Source organism: Orcinus orca, chromosome 4 (genome assembly GCF_937001465.1).
Source record: "Orcinus orca chromosome 4, mOrcOrc1.1, whole genome shotgun sequence".
Classification (NCBI taxonomy): domain Eukaryota; kingdom Metazoa; phylum Chordata; class Mammalia; order Artiodactyla; family Delphinidae; genus Orcinus; species Orcinus orca.
This window is the reverse complement of record NC_064562.1, coordinates 109674499-109684427: the sequence shown is the minus strand read 5'-3', so window position 1 is coordinate 109684427 and position 9929 is coordinate 109674499. Positions and strand designations below refer to the sequence as shown.

The 9929-nt window shown below is 40.4% G+C and overlaps 1 pseudogene; it reads right to left on the bottom strand.

Moving 5' to 3' along the window:
* Positions 1 to 7316: 7316 nt before the first annotated feature.
* LOC117197714 (dynein light chain 1, cytoplasmic-like) lies at positions 7317 to 7567 on the bottom strand (annotated as a pseudogene).
* Positions 7568 to 9929: the final 2362 nt, after the last annotated feature.

The following is a 9929-nucleotide window of genomic DNA, read 5'->3' as shown; positions in this document are numbered from 1 at the left end:
TGGGGCTCCAACGTTAGGAACCAGCAAAGGAGACTGAGAAGGAGCATCTTGTGAGGTAGAAAGACAACCAGGAGAATGAGGTTGTCCAAGAAGCCAAGAGAAGCAAATGCTGAAAGGAGGAAGGAATAGTCAATTATGTAAAACAGTTCAGAACTGGAGTGTGCAGAAGGGAGAGAAGAGAGAAAAATACTTGTGGATATGTCCTTCTGTTTCAACTAAGAAAGTTTTCTTCCTCCCCACATCCTCTGTAAGTCCGGCCATGTGGTGATGTAAGGTGATGGACTGGGTTGGGCGCCATGGTTGACTTGTTTTTGGTATGTGTAATCCCCCTGTCCCTCCTCTGCCCGGATTACTGATGATCCTGGCGAGGAACATTTCCATGGGGATGTGTGCATTTGCTATGTCTGGCTTGTAGACAAGTAAATACAAATGCTGCTTTATCAATTTACAGTACAATTGCTTAGTGGCCAAAAGCAGAGTTGGAAGCCTGCCTCCAACTGTCTTCAGGATAGAGGCCAATCTCCTTAACATGCCATATCAGCCTTCATCAGATGTCTTTATCCCACTTTCCACCTCCTCCACCTTACCCCACCCCTCCTTCCTACACCGTACAATGCCTATGCTCCATTCACGCTGGACTTCTGCTCACCTCTAGATGCACTGTGGTCTTCTATGCCTCTGCCTTTACACATGCTATTCCTTATGCTTGCAATGCCCTACCCTGCTTTTGTGCTCAGGAGGCACTGCTGGTCCTTGGAAGCCCAGTTCATGTGAAATTTCCACTGGGAAGTCTTCCTGATTCTTAGGCTGGAGTACTCATTCCTTTCTCTGCTACCCTGTCTCCTGTTGGATTTACATATTGCATTGAAATTGTTTATATGTCTGACATTTCTCAAAGGATTTTCAAGGTTCTTACTTGTCTCAGTATCCCCTACTTTGCCTGGCACAGAGCAGTTACTTAACGATAATAATAGTGACTTTAAAAAACTCTACAGGATGCTTGTCTTTGCGCTAAGTGCTTTTGCATGTATTTTTTCTTTTATCCTCATAACAACTTTCTGAGGTAAGGTTTATTATTTTCCCATGCCATAGCTGAAGAAACTGAGGTTCACAATGGTTATGAAATTGCCACTAGATTTCAAATAGGTTATATAAAGTAAATTTCAAATCCAGTTGATTGCAGGGTCTGAGTACTTAATTTCTGTTCTGTACACTTAAAGGAGAAAGGAATAGAAGTTGTTTTTTTCCCCCCTAGGGTCCAAAACTCCCATATTTTTGTCTTTCATTAATTTCTAAGTGAATGTGCCTTGCATTTACCATCTTTCTAAATGGTTATGTGGCATCCTTTCCCCTTTTGCATGTATTACAATAGTCCTCTTTGTTTATCCAGGAAATGTTCAATAGTGATCTGAACCCTGGGCACACCCAGACAGGCAGCTATAGCCCTGCCCGAGTCCAGGCAAAGGCTCCGAGTAGTTAGGTGTGTTGGGGTGGGAGGGGGGTGAATCAGTGAATAAGCTGGGCTATTATATTGCACAAGTCCTAGAGGAATTCCTCTCATTGTGATCTCATGTGTGTGTTTTTCTGTTTGTTTGTTTGGCTGCGCTGCACGGCATGCGGGATCTTATTTCCCTGACCAGGGATCGAACCTGTGCCCCTTGCAGTGGAAGCGGGGAGTCTTAACAACTGGACCGCCAGGGAAGTCTGTGATCTCATGTGAGTGGTGCACTGAAGGCAGATAGTAGAAAGAGATGGGTGAGTTTGATGGTCAGTTGTATGTGTCAACTTGGCTAGGCTGTAATTCCCAGTTAATCAATCAAACAGTCATGTGGGTGTTGCTGTGAATGTATTTTGTAGATCTGTTTAACATCTACAATCAGTTGACTCTAAGTAAGAGGAGATTATCCTGAAAAATCTGGGTGGGCTGGATCCAATCAGTTGAAAGGCTTTGCGAACAGAGCTGAGGTTTCCCTGAGGAAGAAGAAATTCCACCTGCTGACTGCAGTGTCAAGCTCCTGCAAGAGTTTCCAGCCTGTCCTTCCTTCCAGCCTGCCCTAAGGATTTCAAACTTGCCTGGCCAGCCTCTACAATTGTGTAAGCCAATTCCTTGCAATAAATCCCTCCCTCTCTCTCTCGCTTTCTCTCCTTCCTTTTATCTCTATCTCTATCTATCTCCCATTTCTTTACATATATATCCTACTGGTTCTGTTTTTGCTGGTGGAAACCTGACTGATTACAGTGAGCAAATCAAAAGGTGTCTCTAAGAGAAGTTAGAGAGAAAAAGCAAGAGAAGAATATAATATATTAGATAATATGAAGAATGGTCAATGAGTGGAATTGGAGGATTAATTGTCATCCTTTAAGACTGCTTGGATGTTTCTTCATCCATTCCACCATCCTTTGCCTCATAACCCGGGCAGTTATTCTTCTTCTGTCTTGCCTATTGCCTCCTATCATGGTATTGAAGTTGCATACTGACATGTTTGTGATTCCCCCACCCTCCTTCTCCATCCCCTGGTATGTGAGTTTTGAGTCTCAGGGTGTAATTCTTTACCCCTGGCACATAGCTTAGTTCTTGACTCATATTAGGGGTGAGTAAACATTTGTTGATAAGTGACTGAGAGTTCACAGCTTTAGGTGCTCAAAGATGCCCCACCCAGGCCATTCCATGGGCCAGGGTGGGCTTTCTGGAGGAAGCAGCCACTGAGAAGGGAAACCCCAGCCAGTTTTTATGGTTCTTGCTTCCCTCTATCCATTTGTTGGTGCCTTCAGGAGCACACAATTTGCTGGACCCCCTTCTCTGTAATGTGGTCCTATTAATATATTTACAGCACCCCTAGGAGACGGCATTCAGTGCCTCTCACTTGGTACTGTTTCATTGAAACACCCACTGGCCACTTTACACACACTGGCACTCTCACAAGGGTATCTTGATATCTTGAGGGGCTTGTGGATATTTTCATCTTCACTAGAGACATTCCTTGGGCTCCTTTTATCCTTCTCCGTGTTGGCACCAGAATTTGAACCATTTCCAGAGGACATAGATGTGCTGGATGGTGTCCTCTCTTTTCAAGATGAGATGCAAGGACCTTTCCCTGCAGGAAAAAAGAGAGCAGAGGTTCTTTTGGAGGGACAGCACCCACGCTAGGGATGCTTTGAGGGGGTCCTGGTGTTGACTTTCTCCTGCAGATGGACTTTCCCCTCTGACAGTCTAGAAGTGTGACTTACCTCCTGGTAACGATAGGGAATAGAAGACGTGAAACCCTTTCTTCCTTCCTTCTCTCGAGGATCTGCTTCTTTTGAACTTATTTTTTGTGTGTGTCTGCTTCTCATCTCTTCTTTGTTGGAAGCAAAAGGAAACAGGAACTTCATGCTTATTTATTGAATAAAGAATTGTTGAAACAACTAAAATTGATAATAAAGATGAAAATGTAATTGGAGAAATGGCTAATTCTAGGACTGGGGCAGGAAATAATACAAGATGAACCTGGTGAATCTTGTAGAGCCCCCAAATAAGGAAGGTCTGAACAAATGAACAAAAAAACGAACTAAAAACCAAACCTACGTTGATTTGTAATACATCAAAGGGGCACAGGAGTCAATTGAAAGAGATGCCAATGCCAAAGCTGGAAATTTTTGGACAACAAAATAAACAAAGTAGTATTGGATCATAACCCAGAGTATAAAATAAATATCTGTAAGCCCACACTGATATAGATAAATGATTGAATAAAGAGGTAGATGGGGGAGAAGAGACAAATCTCCCATGCGGAAGACGTCCAAATAAGTTGTGCAGATACTCCACCCTCAGGGAAGGGGGCATAACTCCTCACTTCTTAAGTGTGGACTGTATACATTGGTTTCCTTGAAAAATGCATACAGTACAGAAAGGGGAAAAAAGAGTAACTTTATAGTGGATAAACCTGACAAACACTACTTTAGCCAGTGACCAAGGTCAACTTCAAAATAATTAGTTCTGTTGATTGTATGTACCCCTGATATGACTGTGGTAAAAATGACCCTTTACCTCTGTGATCTTCCTCCCCCAAACCCATAATCCCAAACTGGACAAGAGAAAAACATCAAATTCCAGTAGAGGGCATCCTACAACACACCTGACCAGCACTCCTTAAAACTGTCAAGGTTATTAAAAACAAGGAAAATAGATAACGAATAAGGACCTACTGTATAGCACAGGGAACTCTACTCAATACTCTGTAATGACCTATATGGGAAAAGAATCTAAAAAAGAGTGGAGATATGTATATGTATAACTGACTCACTTTGCCGTACAGCACAGATTAACACATCATTGTAAATCAGTTACACTCCAATAAAAACAAACAACAAAAACAACAAGGAAAGTGAGAAACGGTCATAGTCAAGATGAGCCTAAAGGGACATGATGACTAAATGTAATGAATGTGGTAGCCTTGTGGGATCCTCTAACAGAAAAAAGACATTAGGTAAAAACTAAAAAAAATATGTTAATAAATTCTGGACTTTATTTAATAATAATGTATCAATATTGGTTCATTAATTGTAACAAATGTACCATACTCATATAAGATGTTAATAATAGGGTATACTGGGTGAGGGGAAGGTATATGGGAGCACTCTGTACTATTTGCTCAGTTTCTCTGTAAATCTAAAACCTTTCTAAAAGAAATCTATTAAAAAAAAAAAAACCTTAGGAGAAAAAGAGGGAAAAAGGCATAAGGGCCTGCTCTGGTGGTGTAGGTGTGTAGAATTAAGTGCATGCACACACACATACACAGATCAACACTTTATGACAATCTGCTAAAATGAAGGCTAAGATATTGCATAGTAATTATGATATGTCACCTACCTCTTACCTGACACATTGTCCTATTAAGTCATTGCCTACTGGAGCTTGGTTATTGATTCTCATGGCCATGATCTCTTGGAGAGAGAGGAAAGGGGTGCTGTGCCTACTTGGGATGCTTTCCTGTCTTCTTGAAATCTTCCTATTGTTTAAAGTTCTATTTATTCTGGTGAAGATAGTATGAAGAAAGAGTATAGAGAGTAAGTAGCTCAAAGGCTGAATGCTTAGGATCTCCTAACCCTTACTCTTCAAGTTCACAATCTCCTTGGAGGAAGAGGAGAGGAGGTACTCTGTTGGAGGAGAATATCACTTCATATGAAGTTTAATAATCCCTCTTGACATGTTCTATTCAGTTTGATCCAGCAATGGTTCCAAACCCTAAGAATGTTAAATCAAATTACCAGAAACAACAGAAGTTTGACAAAATGGTCCAAAAAAATGAAAAAACAAACAAAATGAAAGGGGACATTTTGGGACTTTAGTTTTAGGGTCAGCTGGGCCTAAATTGAGAATTAAGAGGAACGGAAGGGCTGTTGAAGAATTTACCAGAAAACAGATAAATAGTTTATATGGACACGTATTTTTCATACCGAAGTCAGGACACAGGGCTGGCAAATATGAGAGAGTTTATGGGACAAAGAGGTGAACACTTTCAGCTGAGGGTGCCTTGGGAAATCCGGGTCACAGAGTCAATGAAAAGTGAAGAGGTTGGGAAATGGCAAAGTCAGACAACTAAGTAAAGGGGAAATAAGCTGTTGATCCTACAAGCCCTGCTTATCTTTTGTGATTGATGTGCATAATTTGCAAACCAATATCCTTTCTTTTTTCAAATTAACTGAACTCCTATTTTATTGTGTGGAAATATGCCTAGCTACAAAAGGTATTTCCCAGCCTCCCTTTCAGTTATGAGTAGCCATGTGACGCAGTTCTGGACAATGAGATGTAAGCAGAATTTCCTGGGAGGGGCTTCTGAGAAATTCTTTGAAAGGAGCAGAATTAGCCTCTCTTCATCCTTTCCCTCTTTTCAACTGAAACACTGACTCAGATTTTGATATGAAGGAACAGTCTTGGCACAAGGCGGCAGCATGAGAAGGGAAGACACCTGCAAAGGAAGAGTGAAAAGGAGGGAAAAATTAGAAAGAACCTAGATCCTTGAGGGCATCAGAGTGTTACCATTCATTCTTCGACTGCCAAACTCTGGACTCATTTTATGTGACAAAAATGAAGCCCCTGAATGGTTTAGGTTGCTATTTTTATGGTTTTCTTTCCAGCTGACCCCAACTTTAACATAGACCTCTTAATGAGAGCTGTTGTTTTGCATATTACCAAATTCTTCTATGCAATGTCTGAGAGCAGGAACTGTCACCACTAATAGGATCTCTGCTCTACCCCATTCAGAATATAAATCTTCCGGAGTAGATATCAAATGAAGTTGGTGCTTGTCATTTTGGTTTCTTTCCTACTGAAAATGACAGCCCAGTGGCTAAGAGACCGTACTGTGGACTTCATGTGTAACAACCACTTAGTCGCCATCAGCTTGTGTAATCTCTGGCAGCTCTCAAACTTTTTGTACCTCTGTTTCCTCATAAACTAAATGGGGTTAACAATACCTATCTCATACGACCGTTCTGAAAATTGAATGAGATACGTTGTATATAAAATTTAGCATGGTTCCTGGCTCATAAATACTTAACAGTAAATGGTGATTATCATTTCAATTTGGTTTTTTCTAAAGCTTTGCAAATTGTAAAGAGTTATACAAGTATATTATTCTTCCCATTATAACTGGGCCAGTTATTAAGCTATTGCCTTTCAGCTCCAAACCATCTTTCTAGATTCAGCTCAGCAATGTTGGGGCTAGGACTCTGCAAACCACATCCTGCTTTGCCGCCAGTTCCCTTTTCCTCTTCCATCAGGGGGCACTAGAGGGAGATGGCCAGGCTGGAGGAGGAAGCCACGCTCCTTCCCGTCTGCTTCCTGTTGGCTTCTGAGCTCTTCCTGTTCCTATGAGCTGTGCTCCAGCAGTGCTTTTCCATCCTGCGGCGGCAGTTCCTTCCTGAAGTCAGAATTGAATCCAGTTTGCAGTTCCTCTGACACTTTCAAATATTGTGCTTCATTTCAGTCACTGGCACCAGTCACACCTCCTTTTTGTTTATATATTTATGTGTGCATGCATTTATTTATTTTTCACACTTCTCCATCAGATTTATTTATTTATTATTTTGAAAGGAATGGATTTTGAGAAGAAAAAACATGGGGACTAGATAAAAATTACAAATGTAGGCTGCTTTGCTAATTGTTTTATAACCACAAGAAATTAGAATACCCTGTTCAAAGCAAGACAATGAAATCTCAAAGATCGAGGTGTTCCTTTAGGCGAGGATGAAGATTTCAGTCTCAGGTATTTGGAATTCAGGCTGCAGTCCTTGTTTTTGGATAGATCACCGGGTGTGTGGTACAGTCCATGTTTCTAACCAGATCTGAACGGAAGAATGGCCACTTGGCTCAGGTAGAAGTAGATCAAGTGTTTAGTTACAGGGGTCGCGTAAGTACCGAAGTTCCTTCTGCGATGCTGTGCCGGGTTGGCTTGTACTTGTCAAATGTCCTTCTCAGTGTTATATTTCTCCAACACCTGGGTAGCACACTCCACCAAGCCCGTTGCATCTCCTCCGACATATCAGCATTTTTGATCACGGCCTTTCGGGTACACGTGGTTACCATGGAGCAGAGGCTGCCTCACGCTGCGGGGCCCCTCCTCCAGGCTACTAAGTTTCAGTAATTCCAGCTTCTTTGTTCCTCAGCCCTAGGGATGTTAGCGGTTTCCTGCAGTTGCTACCTCTGTGCCAGAGCCAGCCCATATTGGCTTGCAGAGTCTATTGTTAAATTTTCAGGAATTTTGCAAGTGAGATGGTAAACTGCTGGTAGCTGGAAATCTGCCATGCTGGGAGTATTTACACCATGAAAATTGGCAAATGCTACAAATCAGATTTCCCCAACCAGAGATCTGGTTGTAAACACTTAGCAGCCCACCACTAATTAGAGTTCTCCTTTTACTCCTTCGGTTACCTAGTAAATTACTTTGTATCTAGTTAAGAATACTTTATATTCATTTCTCTCTATTCAGTTAACTGGTGTGGTTTCTGTATCCTGGATTAACCCTGAATGATACATTACCTTGTAGAGTTGTGCCTCTATCAATCCCAGTTGTACTCCAGGAAAACTGGACAAAAAAACAAATATCTTCTGTAAAAAGCGCCTAACACCTAGAATTTTATAAATAATCAATTAACATGAGTTGTGTTACTAACATTAGTTAACATCAATAACCTGAGTTGCTGCTGGTTCAGAGACTCCAGTAGTCATGTGGAAAGCTATCTTGCCTGTTTTAGGATACAGTTTGTAAATCTTTTTCTGTATAGAAGGGAAGGAGATATAGCCAATAACCACATTTTGCTGAGCAAGGAGGATGGCATGTTTCTTGAAAAAAACAAATAAATAAAATCCTGTTCTCGACATGTTAGGCTAAAAGGAAAAACATTTCCTATTCTGGCACTTGTATAGATTGGGTCAGATTTCTAAAAAGAAGGTATATTCGATATCTCCGATTCCTTAAGATATACGCTGTGGCTCTTGATAACTATATACTTTCTGTTAAGGTTTTCAAGCTCCATTTTAACTGCATAATTTTGCTTATTCGACTTGGAGCAGCCTTCCGTTGGCTCTCCAAAGCTTTGATCTTATTCAACATGTGTATGAGACTCCACAGAGTTATATTCTGAAAAAAGATGCCAACTTTCCAACATAATTTCAAAATAACTTGTAAGAAAAAGCAAACTTTTCACACAAATCCTATATTTAAAGATGCCTTCCTTCCAATAACATTCATTAAGCGACCATCTGTTTGCCTTTGATTATCATCTGGACCACTAATAAGCGAGTTTAATCTGAACAGTGTTATTTGCACGCTACTTCTAAATTTAGTGCCTTTCAAAGAAGTCAGCAAGGCTGGTCTCCAGGAAATATTGCCTTTGATGTAACATCTGGTTTTCAGGGAATTTCTATGTAGTGCCCAACTGGCGGGTGGACCAAAGGGCAAAGAGAAATCAAGTGACTTGCCCAGAGTCACGTAATGAGTTAATGACTTAACCTGGGTTACCTGCAGTTTCTATCTGTGGCTAAAAGTCCTAGCCTGCTTTTTTCTATTCTGTATGTTATGTAGATACTGAACATGTAGACATAGCTATTCCCTTCCCTGCATTCACGAATGGATAAATGTGTGTATCCGTAAGACTGGTTATAGATTTATTGATATTTATTTGCGTCTTTCTATTTGGTGTTTCCTCTCTATATTTCGAGAAGAAAGGAAAACTTCCTGCATTATCCTCCCCTTTAGTAAAAAAAATTATTGGAAGTAACAGTGAATTGTTACTGACTGCAAAATCTTCTCTAGAAGTGAACTGACCTTTTTCCTTGCAAGGGAAGTGGAAGGTTAAACTGTATGGACAACTCACTTTATTTGAGGGAAGCTGAAAGGCATCATCACAGGCATCATCAACATTCAGCCTTTCTCCCTTCTCTTTTGTCTTCTCTATTTTTCTCTCCTTTCTCCTTCCCTGGGCTGGAGATTACAGAGCTGTCAACACCTTAAATGCATGATTATAAAGAAAGTTCAAGGTTATGAGGCTTTATTATAAAAGCAATTCTTTTTGTTACTTTACTGAGTCAATACGTTTTATAATTGATATGTGATTTTAATATCCTTGTACTAATTATAGCATAATATATTCAATCTAGTTAGTGCTTATAGCTTTAAAGGTATTTTCACATTTAAGGTTTATTTTAATCGTCTCAGGTTTATATTATAAAACAGTTTGTATTTTATGTATGCTTAGAATTGTTTTTCCATAACCTAAAGGACCACTCCAATTTTTGTACAGCGAAGCATAACTTAATATCTTATAAATTAAAAAAATTAAAATTTTAATCTGACAAATTGGGGTTGAAGTCTCAGCTCTACTGGCTATGTGACTGTGGGCAACTCACTAGATCTTTCTAACCTTCAATGTCCTCATCTGAAATACCT